This window comes from Siphateles boraxobius, unplaced genomic scaffold, assembly GCF_051911475.1.
Source record: "Siphateles boraxobius isolate OS27281-9 unplaced genomic scaffold, OSU_SipBor_1 2, whole genome shotgun sequence".
Classification (NCBI taxonomy): Eukaryota; Metazoa; Chordata; class Actinopteri; order Cypriniformes; family Leuciscidae; genus Siphateles; species Siphateles boraxobius.
In genome coordinates, this window is record NW_027508810.1 from 3809332 (window position 1) to 3827151 (window position 17820).

A 17820-nucleotide genomic window follows, 5' to 3' on the forward strand; every position below is an offset into this window, starting at 1 on the left:
AGAAGCGGTGATCAACTGGCCTAAACCCCAGACCCTGAAGGAGCTGCAACGTTTTCTTGGCTTTGGCAATTTTTATCGCCGGTTCATCCGCGATTACAGTAAGATCTGCGCTCCAGTAACTTCCATGGTGAAGAAGGGTACCACACGGTTAACCTGGTCTGCTGAAGCTTCCGAGGCCTTTGAGGATTTGAAGAAAGCCTTCTGTTCTGCTCCTACGCTGTGTCATCCCAATCCTGATCTCCCGTTCATAGTAGAAGTGGATGCGTCCACCAACGGAGTTGGAGCTGTTCTTTCACAGCGGCAGGGGACCCCTCCACGACTCCATCCATGCGCCTTCTTTTCACGCAAGATGTCCCCGGCGGAGCAGAATTATGATGTCGGTAATGGAGAACTCTTGGCCATTAAATTAGCTTTAGAGGAGTGGAGACACTGGTTGGAGGGAGCCAACCACCCATTTTAAGTAATTACAGACCACCGTAACCTTGAGTATCTCCGGGAGGCCAAAAGATTAAATCCTCGCCAGGATCGGTGGGCTCTCTTTTTCACCCGCTTTAATTTCACAGTTACCTAACGCCCGGGTTCCAAGAATCTCAAAGCAGACGCTCTATCACGCCTCTATCAATCCGAAACCTCCACTGAAGTCAACGAAACCATACTCCCTCCAGCCATGTTTGTCAGTCCCATCCAGTGGAACATTGACGACCTCATTGCCGACGCCACCCTTGCCGAACCTGCTCCAACAGGGGGTCCTGAGGGGAAGATTTTCGTACCTACCAACTTCCGCCTTCACCTCATGGACTCTGTACACACTTCTCCGTGCTCTGGACACCCAGGCAGCCAACAAACCCTCTCACTTCTCCAACAGCGGTACTGGTGGCCCGGCATGGCCCAGGATACCTCCCGATACGTGCAGGGGTGCACCGCTTGCGCTATGACCAAGGTACCTCGACGTCTCCCAGAAGGGAAGCTAACGCCTCTACTAATTCCGAACAGACCTTGGTCCCATCTCGCTGTGGATTTTGTTACCGATCTACCATCATCCAACTCCAAGACCTGCATTCTAGTGGTCGTTGACAGATTTTCCAAGTCCTGTAAATTGATATCCCTCTCTGGACTTCCCACAGCCTTCAAGACAGCAGAGATGTTATTCACCGAGATTTTCCGCCACTTCGGAATCCCAGAGGATATAGTATCGGATCGGGGACCACAGTTCATATCAAGAGTCTGGAAAGCGTTCTTCAAGCTTCTAGGAGTATCGGTCAGCTTGACGTCGGGGTACCACCCTCAATCCAACGGCCAAGCGGAGCATAAGATCCAGGAGATCGGGAGATACCTGAGAACCTATTGCCATGACGCACAGGACCGCTGGGACCAGTACCTTCCATGGGCAAAGTATGCCCAGAACTCTCTACGCCAAACATCTACAGGCTTGACGCCGTTCCAGTGCGATTTTGGGATACCAAAGTGTCATAGAGACAAGGGGGTGGACTCATTTTACTCATACAATTAATCAGTCTTTCAAGATCATCATGAAGATATTAAGACACACCCTAGCAACTATTTAGAGCACCCTAGCAACTGTTTACATAGACTGCCATTATAAAAGGCCTAGAAGGATATGTTTGCAGCACATTGTCATAGAGACAAGGAGGTGGACTCATTATACTCAGGCAACCAATCAGTCCCTCAGGATGATTGTGAAGCTATCAGGCCACGTCCTAGCAACCATTAAGAGCACCCTAGCAACCCAAACATAGAGGGATATTGTAACAGACTTTGATGTGTTAATTCTTCCAATTTGTTTTTATATACTTTTTTGATAGTCCTGTTAGTTTAAATTAGGTTTAGGTAATGTATTTAGGTCTTATTAAGGAGGGACTTTCATTTTGACGGGTTTTGTGGTCTACGGGGCTAAACGGGTAAAAGGAAGTGAGGGGAGAGCACGCGGTTGATAGAAGGAAAGTAAAGGGAGTGCACGCAGTTGTAGGAGTTGTGCAGGCTATTAATGTTTAACGGTGATAAGCACCCCCCGGAAAAGGCATAGGGTCTGTATTAACATTTGTTTATGGTTTATTGTTATTTATGTATTTTGCTATATGTTATTGGTAGTGTAACGGAGAGAGAGTTTGTACGAGTCGTTAATGCAAGCTTTTGTATTTCCTTTGTTCAGCTCTTACGGTGATTTATGAGGTGATATTTGCAGTGAAAACGGACTCAATAAACTTCATCAACATCAGTAAAGTTTTGTCCGTCATTCGGGAGGGGTCTGCTACAGATATCTTCAAATCCGAATGTCAGAGGCATTGGGGTTGGTTTATATTCATACCGGCAAGCAACCTTTGGAGTAGCTGTTACATGCCTGTCCTGTCTTGTGTTGCACATGGGTGTTTTGTTATTTTGGGCCATGTGCTCTTGTCCTTGTCTGATCCCTCCCCCTCGTTACCTGATTATTGTTTGAGTTCTTCCACCTGTCCCCTCTTGATTTGTTCCCTTCATAAGTCTCCTCTTGTTTGCAGTCTTTGTCGGATCATTGTCTAATGTTTCCTGTTCCCTGTGATCCTCCAGTAAGTTTCATGTTCTGTTTTTGTTTTATATTTATTAGTTATGTTTTCCCCCTCGTGGGTTTTGTTTTGTGTTCATGTTTTCTTTTGTAAATAAATATAATTTCTCCTGCACTTGAGTCCTCACACTTTTTTCCTTACCTGTTCCGTGACATAACGATCCGACCTAATGAGGACTCAGCGGAGAAGAGGGGCCAAGTCAGAGACTGTTCACGTTGCGTCTGCCCAGTCAGAGACTGTTCACGTCACGTCTGCCCAGCGAGAGACTGTTCACGTCACGTCTGCCCAGCGAGAGACTGTTCACGTCACGTCTGCCCAGCGAGAGACTGTTCACGTCACGTCTGCCCAGCGAGAGACTGTTCACGTCACGTCTGCCCAGCGAGAGACTGTTCACGTCTGCCCAGCGAGAGACTGTTCACGCTCCGTTTGCCCAGTCAGAAACTGTGTACGTCCCGTCTGCCCAGTCTGAGACAGATCAGGAAATGCCCATTCGTGTGGCCGCCAAGGCACTTATGGACTATCTGGAGCGTCTGGCTCGGATCCTGGACATGCCCGTGTCTGCTGTCCCAGAGCCGGAGCCAGTGTCTGCTGTTCCAGAGCCGGAGGCAGAGCCAGTGCCCGTTCCAGAGCCGGAGGCAGAGCCAATGCCCGTTCCAGAGCCGGAGGCAGAGCCAATGCCCGTACCAGAGCCGGAGGCAGAGCCAATGCCCGTTCCAGAGCCGGAGGCAGAGCCAATGCCCGTTCCAGAGCCGGAGGCAGAGCCAATGCCCGTTCCAGAGCCGGAGGCAGAGCCAATGCCCGTTCCAGAGCCGGAGGCAGAGCCAATGCCCGTTCCAGAGCCGGAGGCAGAGCCAATGCCTGTTCCAGAGCCGGAGGCAGAGCCAATGCCCGTTCCAGAGCCGGAGGCAGAGCCAATGCCCGTTCCAGAGCCGGAGGCAGAGCCAATGCCTGTTCCAGAGCCAGGGGCAGTGTTTGTTTCTGTGTTTGTGTCTGTCAGAGAGGCAAGCCGAGCTGCGAGATCGCCGTTCAGCGCTTGAAACATCACGCACCGATGCTCACAAGTCAGTGGTTAGTAAATTTTTGACTCCGACCTCGTCCACTCCGTGTGTTTCTCTGCACAGGACGCAAGCACCCAAAAAGCGATCATCCCTGGCTTCATTCACTCCGGCACCGACACAACACCATGGACCACAGCGGAAGACACGAGACAGGACCAGAGCAAGAACCTCTCCGCCCCTCCCAGTCTTCGAGATCTCCACCAGGAACCGCTTCTCCCCTCTTCGCGAGTCGGAATGCGAAGACGCTGTGATCATCGGCAGTTCCATCGTCCGTCATGTCCGTGCTACCTCAGGTAAGGGTAAGGTGCGCACTCACTGCTTTCCTGGTGCTCGTGTTCTAGATGTTCTAGCTGCACATGTTCCGGAGATCCTGAACGGTGACGAGCGCGTCGGAGCTGTTGTGCTGCACGCGGGAGTGAACGACATCAGGCTGCGGCAGTTTAACTGCGGCAGACGGAGGTTCTGAAGAAGGACTAGAAGTCCTGGTTCTGAAGAAGGACGGGGGTGGTGATGGCGCAGTGGATAAGACGCATGCCTTTGGTGTGAGAGACCCAGGTTCGAATCCATTGTGAGACACCAATGTGTCCCTGAGCAAGAAACTTAACCCCTAGTTGTTCCAGAGGCGTGCGACCACTGACATATATAGAAATTGTAAGTCACTTTGGATAAAAGCGTCAGCTAAATGAATAAATGGAAATGGAAATGGAAATGGACTAGAGGAGCCTGATCATGACGGTACGCAGCACATCGCCTGAAGCAACGATCATCATGTCTGGATCGCTTCCCACGTACCGACAGGAAAGGTTCAGTAGATTATTTGCACTGAACGAATTGTTAGTCAAGTCAAGTCATCCTCATTTTTATAGCGCTTTTAACAATGTAGATTGTTTCAAAGCAGCTTTACAGGGATAAACATATAATTTAAGGTAACAGAGATTGGTTTAGTTTTATAGTGGTTCTTGAAAAATGTTTTTTCCATCTAAAGTTAGTTTTGATTGATTCACTTCCGTCTAAATGATAGTTTGTTATTAAATTAGGGGCCGCTAAGACGACACCGTTCTCTCTAAACAGACTTTAAACGCGAACCTGTGATAGACGCTGATGGCGTTCCAATGCGCATTAAGAATTGATTCTATAGTTATGTGCGTTTGAATATATGTGCGCAGGTTTGTAATTCCTTACAAACCATGCCTAAACAAACTACTTGTCTTGTCTATAAATTTTGATGCAGAATTTTATTTGATCTTATCACTTCGGGTAGGTACGCGAACCAAAAAATCCACAATGCTTTATCTGTAGAGTGGTATAGGAATCCTCCATAGGGAGAGGCTAGTTGGCACTTCAGCACTGCATTGTCATCGGGTCCAGACGAAAGTCCTTCGTCAGATCTGGAAACGGCCTGGATCCGGCAGGCTGCGGGAAAACCTCGGGATAAACAAAGACATTAAAATTAGCGTAGATGCCATTCTTCTTATGATGTAACGAGTACATCAGGATTTAAGGGAAGTGTTCCCAGTTACGGTTGACCTAATCTAAGCGAACTAATATTGAATTATAGAAGTCTATAGAGTGTTATGTGAATGCTAGGTCAAAGCGATGTGTTTTTAGTCTAGCTTTGAACTGACAGACTGTGTCTGCTTCCCGGACAATGTTAGGAAGATTGTTCCAAAGTTTTGGTGCTAAATAGGAAAAGGATCTACCGCCAGCAGTCGATTTAGATATTGTAGTATTATCAACTGGCCAGAACTTTGAGATCGCAATAGACGTGAAGGACTATAATGCGATAAGAGCTCGCTCAAGTACTGGGGAGCTAAACCATTTAGTGCTTTGTAAGTAATCAGCAATATTTTAAAATTTATACGATGTTTAATAGGGAGCCAATGCAGTGTTGACAGAACCGGGCTAATATGGTCGTACTTCCTGGTTCTGGAAAAATAAGCAGATCTAGCAGCTTTTAAAGCCTCTCTGTAAGCAATCGAGCTCTCCTTCCATGAAATCCGAAATACCTCTAGTTTTGTTTTCTTCCAGTTGCGCTCCATTTTGTCATTAATGTTAATGTCATTGTGTAATGAACAGAAACTGCTCTTTGTAAATAGTTGGAATCTGTTCTGGGAGCGACCTAGGCTCTACCGTGCTGATGGCCTGCACCCCAGCAGAATCGGAGCGGCTATTCTGTCCAACAGCATCTCCAAGACGCTACACACCATCTGACTAGTAAGTCAAAGTCCAAATCACAGTCTTTGCTGTCCCAACTTAATCGATATAAGTAGTGTAGAACATTATATAGAAACTGTGTCTATTCCACGTTTAGTGAGGCCAAACAATAAATCTACTGTAGGATCTAGGAAAAATCTTATTGTAATTAAACCAGAAAATCTCAATATCAGTGAAACAAAAACAATTTCTAAAGCTAGGTCTTCTAAACATTAGATCGCTCACACCTACGGCGGTTATTGTAAATGAAATGGTCACAGATAATAGTTTCGATGTATTTTGCCTTACTGAAACCTGGCTTAAACCAAATGAGTATTTCGGTCCAAATGAGTCTACTCCACCAGGATACTGTTATAAGCATGAGCCCCGTCTGATCGGTCGTGGCGGCGGTGTTGCAACAATCTATAAAGATATTCTAAATGTTACTCAGAAAACAGGTCACAGGTTTAATTTGTTTGAACTACTTGTGCTAAATGTTACGCTCTTAGATGTAAGAAAGAAATCCCTATTATATCTAGCCTTGGCTACTGTATATAGACCTCCAGGGCCCTATGCTGATTTCCTAAAAGAGTTTGCAGACTTTCTCTCAGATCTATTGGTCAAAGTCGATAAAGCAATAATTGTTGGAGATTTTAACATACACGTAGATAACACAAATGATGTGTTAGGGGCTGCGTTTACAGATTTATTAAACTCCTTTGGGGTCAAGCAAAACGTCAGTGGTCCCACTCATCGTCTAAATCATACACTAGATTTAATTATATCATATGGAACCAATCCAACCGATATAGATATTGTACCGCAAAGTGATTATGTCACTGATCATTACATGGTAACTTGCATAATACGTACTGCTGAAATTTGTCATGTTGCGCCACGTTATCGACCAGGCACAACAATCCTTCCAACCACTATAGATAGATTCTCAAATAGCTTACCTGATCTATCTCAGCTGCTCAGTGAACCCAAACAAACAGATGAACTAGAGGAAATGACTAGCAGTTTGAGCACCATTTTCTCTAGTACATTAGAAATTGTTGCACCAATTAGATTAAAAAAGGTTAGAGAGAAAAATAAAGCATCATGGTACAACAGTGCTACGCACGTCATCAAGAGAGAAACTCGTAACTTAGAGCGTAAATGGAAACAAACCAATTTAGAGGTCTTTAGAATCGCGTGGAAAGACAGTATGTCACGTTATAAAAAGGCTCTAAAAGCAGCCAGAGCTGAGCATCTCCGCAAACTAATAGAAAATAACCAAAATAATCCAAGGTTTTTATTTAACACCGTGGCTAGACTAACAAATAAACAGACATCACCAGAACAAAATATTCCGTTACAGTATAGTAGTAATTATTTTATGAATTTCTTCACTGAGAAAATAGAAAGCATCAGAAACACAATTGTAAATGTACAATCTTTTATGGTGCCTTATGATTCAGCCTCAATTATCGCCCCTCAAGAACAACTACACCACTTTACAACTATAGGACAGGAGAGCTAAATAAACTTATCATTGCATCTAAACCAACAACATGTTTATTAGATCCAATACCCACTAAGCTACTGAAAGAAGTGTTACCTGTAGTGGAAGAGCCTCTTCTCAATTTTATTAACTCGTCTTTATCTTTAAGTCATTTTCCAAGAATATTCAAACTGGCAGTAATAAAACCTCTCATTAAAAACCACAATTAGATCCAAATAACCTAGCAAATTACAGACCCGTTTCAAATCTTCCATTTATGTCTAAAATACTAGAAAAAGTTGTGTCCGCTCATTTGTGCTCTTTCTTGCAAGAAAATGATATCTATGAAAAATTTCAGTCAGGATTCAGACCGCATCATAGCACAGAAACTGCGCTAGTTAAAATTACAAATGATTTACTTTTAGCTTCTGACCAAGGCTGTATCTCAATACTAGTTCTACTCGATCTTAGCGCTGCGTTCGACACTATAGATCATAAAAGTCTTGGATCGACTACAAAACTACACTGGTGTTCAGGGACAGGCATTAAGCTGGTTTAGATCGTACTTATCAGACCGTTATCATTTTGTCTGTTTAAATGGGGAAAAATCGAAGATAACGTCAGTAGACTGTGGAGTGCCGCGAGGATCGGAGTTAGGCCCTCTGCTATTCTCAAAATATATGCTGCCACTTGGTAATATTATAAGAAAACATGGAATTGTTTCTACTGTTATGCTGATGACACTCAATTATATATTTCATCACGAAAAGATGAAAACACCAACTCATCTAAATTGACAGAGTGTCTCAAAGATATAAAATGCTGGATGACGTGTCATTTCCTGCTATTAAATTCAGATAAAACGGAGGTATTACTTATTGGTCCAAAAAACTACCCACAAAACCTCATACAATACAACTTTAATTTAGAAGGATGTCCTGTTACTTTATCCACTAAAGTAAAATACCTGGGTGTTATACTAGACCACAACTTGTCTTTCGAAAATCATATTTCATGTTACAAAAACAGCCTTTTATCACCTTAGAAACATTGCTAAGCTACGTAACATGCTATCTGTTCCTGATGAAGAAAAGTTAGTTCATGCATTCATGACCTCAAGACTAGACTACTGTAATGCTTTATTAGCTGGTTGTCCTGCATCCTTAATTAACAAGCTACAGTTAGTGCAAAATGCAGCTGCTAGAGTTCTTACTAGGTCAAGAAAATATTATCATATAACACCTATTTTATCATCTCTACACTGGTTACCTATTAAGTTCCGTATCAATTACAAAGTACTACTACTGACCTATAAAGCCCTAAATGGTCTAGCTCCTGTGTATTTAATGGACCTTCTATTGCCCTACAATCCACCGCGTTCTTTAAGATCACTAAATTCGAGGCTTCTGGTCATTCCCAGGATATCTAAATCCACTAAAGGAGGGAGGGCGTTCTCGCATTTAGCTCCTAAACTCTGGAATAGCCTTCCTGATATTGTTCGAGGCTCAGACTCGCTGTGCCAGTTTAAAACTAGATTAAAGACGCATCTCTTTAGCCAAGCGTTCACATAATGCTTACCTTTTATACCACTGTTGAATCAGATCGAATGCATTAATATTATGAACAGCAGCTATGCTATTTCCCATTTGCTTTTCTGCTGTAAATGGCGTTCGTCAGCTCCAGTTTGTATCCAGCCTCTCACGTAGACTTCAGGGGCCTCATTTATAAAACTTTGCGTAGGTTTTGCGTCAGAAGTGGCGTACGGATGAAACATAGGACGTGCGTACGCACAGAAATATTCGGATTTATAAAACCGTGCGCACGCACATCCGCACGCACATCCTACGCATTTTTTCCTTAATAAATCCCAATCAATTCTAAATGTAGCGCAGCTTTTGCGGCTTCATGTCACGCCCATAGTTTTCCATAAATAGTCCGTGAAACGCCCACAAGTTAATATTCATAGATTGTGAAATTATGGCAAACATAGAGAGGAAATCAAAAAAACGTAACTTCACTCAATGTGAAGTAGAAGTTATCGTTGGCGAGGTGGAAAAGAGGAGAAAAATGTTGTTTGGAGGGCACAGTGTGGGCATTACTAATGCCAAAAAGGCACTTGAGTGGCAAAAGGTTGCAGACGCTGTAAATGCTGTAGCCTCACAACCTCGGACTGTGGCCAAAATAAAAAAGAAATGGTCAGACATCAAAGTCGAGGCAAAAAAGCGTCTAGCGCTCCATCGCCAGAGTGTGTCTGCCACGGGTGGGGGAAAGGGGACACCGGAGCTGACCCCTCTTGATGAGAGACTGTCGGCAATTATTGGGGAATCCCTATTAAGTGGAGTGGTGACTGAGGCGGAGGGGGACACTGACGCGCCAGATGCACCGGATGACACAGGTAAGTGAAATAAGTCAAATGAATGCAGTCAAGTCACATGTATGTAGGCTACACGATTACAATTTATTCATATAGAACAATCTTTATTTTAGTCGCTGGGTGTTCTAGCTGGGCCAGTGCCAGTGGTTCAGAGGCTGCAGCTGAGCAGCCGTCTGTGCCCAGCGTCTCCACGGCACGCGGCTCTCAACCCTCCAGCAGCGGGCGTGTCCTCACCGATGCAGTCCTTGAAATGCAGAGGAGTTGGGTGAAATCAAGACTGTCCTAACTGAAATAAACAGCACAATGAGGGAATTCTTGAATAAATAATATATTTTTTCCACACCTTTTGTTGTTCTTTACAAGCGACGCATCACTTCCAAACGCTGGCGCACAGCAGCAGCATTTGGCTCAAATGCCTGGGGATGGGGGTCAGGGTCGGGGCCAACACAGCAATCGGCGTCAGGGGGTAGAGGCACATTTTTAAGCTGTGCCACATTGTGTAGCACAGCACATGCCAGCACGATTTTGGACACCTTTTCAGGAGTGTACAATAACCTCCCTCCAGTGCAGTCGAGGCAGCGCCATCTGCCCTTAAACAGGCCGATGGTGCGCTCCACTATAGCGCGAGCTCGGCTGTGGCACATGTTGTAGTGCCTTTCCTCAGCATTATGTGGATTGAGGAAAGGTGTAAGCAGCCACTGTTTGAGGGGATATCCACTGTCCCCTGCAAGGATAGTGAAAGGGTTAAGACTTTGAAGTACAGTAAAATGTCTAGTAATCAAACGTAGCCTACCTAGAAGCCAGCCATCACGCACAGCACCAGCCTCGAGTCTACGCCCAACACTGCTGTGTCTTAAAATGAATGAGTCATGGGTTGACCCAGGCCACCGAGCTACTACGTTAGTGAGCAACATGTCTGCATCACAAATAATTTGGACATTGATCGAATGGAAATGCTTTCGATTAATGAAAGCATTTTCATTCACATTCGGTGCCCTTATGGCAACATGAGTGCAGTCAATAGCACCGATAACGTTTGGGAAACCGTACATAGCGGCAAATTGAGCTTTCTTGTTTGCCTGTTCACCCGCCGTGTATAGAAACTTTATGCACTCATGGGACAAAGCTTTTATGCCTTTTAAAACGTCTGGCATTATCCGGCTAAGGGTCGGCTGAGATATGCCTGACCTGTCAGCCAATTCCCTCTGAAAAGTGCCAGTCGCCAGGAATCCTAGTGTTGTTAGGACTTGAAGTGGGACTGGCACGGCATGGTTCCTCCGAGTGCTCCTCTGTAACGCGGGGGCCAAAAGACCGCAGACGTCCAACAGGACAGCTCGAGGAAGTCGGAACCGGCTCATGAGCCACTCGTCCTCATTTGCCAGCAAATCTTCTTGCTGTCTGAAGATGCGTTCACTCCGAATCCTTCCATTTGCCACATCTTCTAAGAGCGCAAGATCAGCCATTGTGCGTCATTACGCATTGTGATGGGGCATTTTATTTCCATCCATTTAATTGCATCTGACAAGCTACAGATGTTGGTTATAATCTACTTGGAAATGGGAATTAGTTCAGCGCAAATGTAATTTCTTGCAGCTTTCTGAATGGTTGAGACATAGGCTACGTCATACGTTATTTTATCAAAAATAAAACAAACTAAAGGCATATGCATGAATACCATGATTCCGTAGCTGATGAAGACATTTTTAGTATGAAAACAACTTTCCCCAGAGGACAAATAATACAACTATTTATCTATCTGTCTATAAATCTATCTAGGCTATATATCTCCCTGATTATATATCTATCTGACTGACTATCTAATTGCATCTATATCTGCTCCGCCAGACTGACACATTGGCGAGAATATCAGTTTTGTACATTATTTCGTTCTGTTTACCATCTTATTTATGAGGATGAATTGTATAACATGCCAATATTATTGCAGAACATATTTGACTTTTCTTTTTGGAAATATTAATTTGCATTTCTGTTTCAGATCGATCAAACGGGTGTTCGTGTAGGCTGTTGATTGTAAGACTTGCTTTGTGAAGTCTTCGTTTTATTTATGAGAGGCAGTATTGCCATTTATTTTACACAACGGTCTACAGTTTCACACACTTTCACGTGTTTCTTCCATCTGCCGACGGTGTCGCCATTTCTCATTTCACCCGTTTTTGTGCATACGCCTGGGTCAGAGCTTGCGTGAAGGACCGCACATTTTCCCGTCAAGTTTGCTTTTTATAAATACCAATTATTGCGTAGAGAGCGGCGTACGCCTTCTTTTGTGCCTGCGCAACGTTTATAAATGAGGCCCCAGATCCCCCAATACCTGCGATGAGATGACTAAACGCCTGTGAAGAGACGACTCAACGCCGGCGATAATGTTATGCCCTAAATTAATACATAATTAACTAACTGTATTTTTCTATGTACATTTCTGAAATGCACTTTCTGTAAAGCTGCTTTGAAACAATATGTATTGTGAAAAGCGCTATACAAATAAATTTGAATAGAATTGAATTGAATTGGTTGAGCTACATGCTGAATACCAAGAGATTGGACACATGCCTCTGTCTTACAGACAGTTTGCAAGGTACCGGCCTTTTTGGTTAACAGAGACAAAACCCAGGGACTGCAACACTTGTGCGTGCTTTGACCATGAAAATATGAGGCTTCTCATAGAAAAAATGAATCAGAAGAAGATGCTCAAAACATCAAGCATTTCAGAGCTCCTGTCTGCGATTAGTGTGTGACCTCAAAAACAAAAATTGTATGTACAGAGTATGCAGACACTGCTGCTATAATAAAGCTGAAACACCTGAGGAAGAGGAAGTGATCCTGACCTATGAGCAGTGGAAGAAGGAAGCTGTGTCTGTGGATGGAAAAACATTCACACACTTTGAAAAAGTGACAGAGACGTGCTCAATGCAAGATCTTAAAACGTTGTTCAATGTCACATTGGATAAACTAGCCAGGCACCAGTTTAACTGGATACACCAGGTTGAGGCATGTAGAGCACTGAAGGAGGTTTAATGGAGGATGAAGTGGCCATTCACATAGACTTTTCTGAAAACTTCAACTGCAAGCTGAACACCGAGGTGCAGGCTTTCCACATTGGCGGTAGTATAAAGAAAAAATGACACAGTAGGCAGCAGGCCACCATCCACACCAGTGTGGTATACACAGCGCATGGAAGCCAGGCCTATGCCACTCTCTCCGATTCCCTCCGACACGACGTTAGAGCAGTATCGACCCACTTGGAGCCAGTTTTAAAAGATGTAAGAGAGCTAGATGGTGTTGGTGGGGCTGTGAAGCGATGTGCCGATGCTTATGTTCACCATGGTCCGTGGGCAAGACATCCAGACACCAAAAGAGCTCTTCAGTGTGCTCAATGCCAGTGACTTAAAGATAAAATTCTTCTGGATTGAGACAGTGTCAAGTACGATGAGGCATTACCCTTTTATCTCCCCGCCTTTAAAGGTACAATGAAATTGCGCCAAACCTGACAAAATCTTCTACTTCAAAGAAGACTTGCATGCAACAATTAGTAAGCCAGAACCTCTAAATTCACGGTACTCTAGATTATGCTCCAGAGACTGGATGGCTTTCATCAATGCATAGTAGCTCATCGTTGTAGCACTTGTTCCAAGAACCTTTAAATGATTCAGTGTTTTAATGACTTTAATATAATTAATAATATGAGTTGCATGTAATGTTTGTCCCAATAACAATGAAATGTCTTAATGTTCGACGTTCTTTTTCATGAATATATAGCCTAGCAGCTCATCGTTTAACAATTTAAACACTTGTTCCAAGAACAATTAAATGCTTCAATGTTTTAATTAATATCATTTGCAATACGAGTTGTATGTAAATGTGTTCATTCCAATATCAATAAAATGTTTTAATGTTTGAAGTACTTTCTACGTTAATAGCCTATTATATTAACAATAAAATGTGCTTTTGAAGCTATTTGTGTCTGTTTATTGTCTTAAATATTCATAATGTCAAGGGCAGGAGACAGTCCTTCGGTATAACCAGCCTTGGTCATTCAGTAAAACCGATATAGTAAATATGAAATTGAATAATATTGTTTTAAATAACTAAATGAACCACAATAATACAAATATAAAGCAGATAAGGCTTTTCCCCCCTACATTTCCCCTTCTCTCCTTTACCTGTGCAATGTTTTATTTGAATATGTTGGAGGGTTTAGAGAAGTCCAATAAAATTACTACATTTACGAGATCAGTGAAATTTTATTTTATATTTCTTCCGTGTTACACACTATATACTATCTCAACATCAATGTGTAATCAGGTTTGTTCATGAATAATTATCTGCAAATTAATATGAAATATATTCATGGTTAAACTGAATTACTTTTTTTGGTTACACATTTTGTCAGTCCTGTAAAAAATGACAAATACAGCGTTAATTGATTGTACAACCACATAATCTTATTGCTAACACCTAAGTAAACTAAAAAATGGTTTCAAAATTAGTTAGATCTCCATTATATTTTTTTTACACTTTTAAAAACCTTATTCGTCAATGACCCATCGCGTGCGTCATTGCAGACTGTAAGTGCTTAAATTACATTATTCAGTCTACTAATTATTGTCTGATATGCTGTCTGATGCATCAATAAGATATTTCTTCAGTTATAACAGAACAGCTGCTATATTATGCCTTTATCATACGCTCGCGATGTCTTGCGCGTTCATTCACGTGAAGTGATAATGACGCAGCACTTTTTGTACGAATTGTAACAGAAACTAATTGAGCTTGTTTGTTTTATTATAGAACCTCACGTTTATCCACGTTTGTCCAGCTGACCATATCACACAAATCTATCACGCACACTGAACATCGCAGTACACAAAGCTACATGCCTCACGGTTAATCTCTCATCACATTAACCATCTCAGGACCAGACAAGGATACATACTGACATGTAACCGCCTGTTCGAGTTCCAATGTGATGGCATTGCGTCTGAGGATCGACGTCTAAGGATATCTGCACCCTCCTTCTATTAAGTGGACCTTATCCGGAATACTTGGGACGGCCAACAAATTTGCGTGACTATGAGGTTAGCTATCCTCAGAAACAGCTTGCATTTGTAGATGAGCAATCTATATACTCACTTGTATGCATGAATTGAGGGAGGAAAACAGGCGAATGAGGCAAGACATGCAACGCATATCTGATATGATTGTTAACTCTCCTGTGTTAGCTTCCCAGGTTTCATTATCTGAGCAACAGCTTCTGAATGAAGGAGCTTTGGTGTCATCCAAAAGTCTACTAGTATGCAGGAGTCATTTTAGGGTTGATGGAAACTCTAGTCAGACAGAACATACTCTTTTGGTGCCACCTAGAGATGAATCCCTCCTTACAATTCGCAGTTGTGAGCGAGATCTCATTGAGGAGATTACAGACAGTCTAAAGAGAGCAGGCCGGCTTAGTGATAGTCCACCCAATTCAGGTAGGTCCGAGTTCCAAGTTGTGGTACATACCTGATCCGAGTTCCAAGTCGTGGTACATACCACATCATATAGTTCATCACAATGCAAAAAAAGTATTGTCTTCAATTGTTCTTTCGAGTACCGGGGTCAGTCTTTGAATGAACATCTTTTGCCCGGTCCTGCCTTAAGTGCCAGCTTGTTGGGAGTTTTCCTCTGCTTTCGAGAACATCCCGTGGCCATCTGCAGTGACGTGAAGGGCATGTTCCATCAAATCCGTCTCCTTGGCGAAGATAAATCCTTCTTCCGCTTTCTGTGGCGTCATGGAAAGACGTCTAAACCAGCCGTTGTACATCCGTGGCAAGTTCTGCCATTTGGCACTGCATGTAGGTCTTGTTGCGCTACTTACGCACTTCAGTCCCATGCAAAGGTAGATCTCGAAGCTACAGATGAAGTACGTCAAATGGTGGAGCGTAGCTTCTATGTTGACAATTGTCTCAAGAGTGTCTCTACTGAAGCTCAAGCTGTACAACTGGTAAACCAATTACAGTGCCATCTTATGGAGGGTGGATTCGAATTGAAGCAATGGGCCAGTAACATCCCTGAGGTTATTCACCACCTTCCTGCTTCCTGCTGAGTTAAAGAGTGGGGAGATTTGGCTCAGTCAAGAAATGGCTAACCCTCAGGAGAATACCCTTGGATTGATATGGCAATGTAGATCGGACACATTTGTATACAAACCTTACCAGAGAGATGAGGGTGAAATTACCCTCATCTCTCTGGTATCATCTATCGCACTTTAGCCAAGCTTTACGACCTCCTTGGTTATCTCATTCTGCATACCACAAGAGCCAAGATTGTCGTGCAGTTGTGAGATAAGAAACGAGAATGGCATGATCCTAATTTACCATCCACCTGCCAAGATGCTACACTGCCAGCCTTAAGTATCCTGTCAAGAGCCGCAGTGTTCTTGTGTTTTCTGATGCTTCTGAAAAAGCATATGGCTTTTTAGCATACTTGTACTCTGAAGATGATCAGGGTAATGTGCACGTTGCCTTCATGGTGGCAAGGTCACGAGTTGCTCCAAGGAAACAGATCTCCATCACTCGTTTAGAGCTTTGTGCTGGATTGACAGGAGTGCAGCTAGGAGACGTCTTGAGGAAAGAGCTGACTCTAGTTATCCACAAATTAGTCTATTGATCTGACTTGACTACCGTTCTTACTTGGCTGCAGTGTGATTCGTGCAGATCAGGGGTATTGTATACAAGTACCTCACTACTCGAGCCGTACATCTTGATCGGTTGGATCACATGGATGGAGATTCATTCCTGCTGTCTCTCAGGCGTTTCATTGTTCGAAGAGGGAAACCCTATGAGCTTCTCTCCGATCAGGGAACAAATTTCCAAGGTGGATGTAAGGAGCTGGAGGACACCTTCTCCCAGATTCAGCCCATCCTCCGAGACTAGCTAGCGAAAGAACAAATCAGATTCCAGTTTAATCCACCCAGTGCACTTCATTTTGGTGGCTTGTGGGAAAAAGAAGTGAGGTCTGTGAAGACAGCTTTAAGAGACACACTAGGCGCTCAGACAGTTACCGAGGAGGTATTAAGAACCATCCTGATCGAGGTTGAGAGCATCCTTAATTCTAGACCCTTGGGTGTATGTCTCTAGCGACATAGCAGATCCAGACCCAGTATCGCCAAATTCCTTGCTTATGGTGCGGCCTGACTCCTCCTCGCCCCAAGTTGTCTATTCAGACCCGAATTACCCAGTAGAAAAAGATGGAGACGAAGAGGACTGAGCACTAGGCAGGACCAGCGGCGAAGAAGACTGAGCGCTGGGCAGGACCAGCGGCGAAGAGGGTCTTGAGCTGGGCAGGACCAGCGGCGAAGAGGACTGAGCGCTGGGCAGGACCAGTGGCGAAGAGGGCCTTGAGCTGGGCAGGACCAGTGGCGAAGAGGACTGAGCGCTGGGCAGGACCAGCGGCGAAGAGGGCCTTGAGCTGGGCAGGACCAGCGGTGAAGAGGGCCTTGATTCTGGCTGGAGGTGGCTGATGTGAAGCTCTGGCTGGACGTGGCTGACGTGAAGCTCTGGCTGGACATGGCTGACGTGAAGCTCTGGCTGGACGTGGCTGACGTGAAGCTCTGGCTGGACGTGGCTGACGTGAAGCTCTGGCTGGACGTGGCTGACGTGAAGTTCTGGCTGCGTAACAGAGCAGGACAAGGATACATAAACGGTCATCACTGACACCTCTGAAGGTTCTACAGTGGTAGCATTAAGAATCAAGTAAGGTTCACTAACAGGACAGGTACAGTGCTCATCTACGGTTCTTTTGACTGTGAAATGACAGGCTGAGAGGACATTGCTGGGCGCTACCACCATACAAGAGGTTGAAGCGAGTACCGCCGCTTCGAGAGGTTCTGCAGCATGTACCGCCGACTCCGGATGGTCAGCGGTGACATAACAAGACTTGTGAAGATTAACCGTGACTTGATGGGGCTCTGGATGATCTGCTGAGACGTGACGGGGCTCTAGAAGATCGGGTGAGACATGAGAGGGCTCAGGACGATCTGCTATCATAGGCACGGAACTAATGGTGCATTCCTCCGCGACCCCCACGGTGAACGCTGAACCAACAGTCAACAAGGCATAGTCCATAAACTAACTGAAAGATGAACGGGGACCC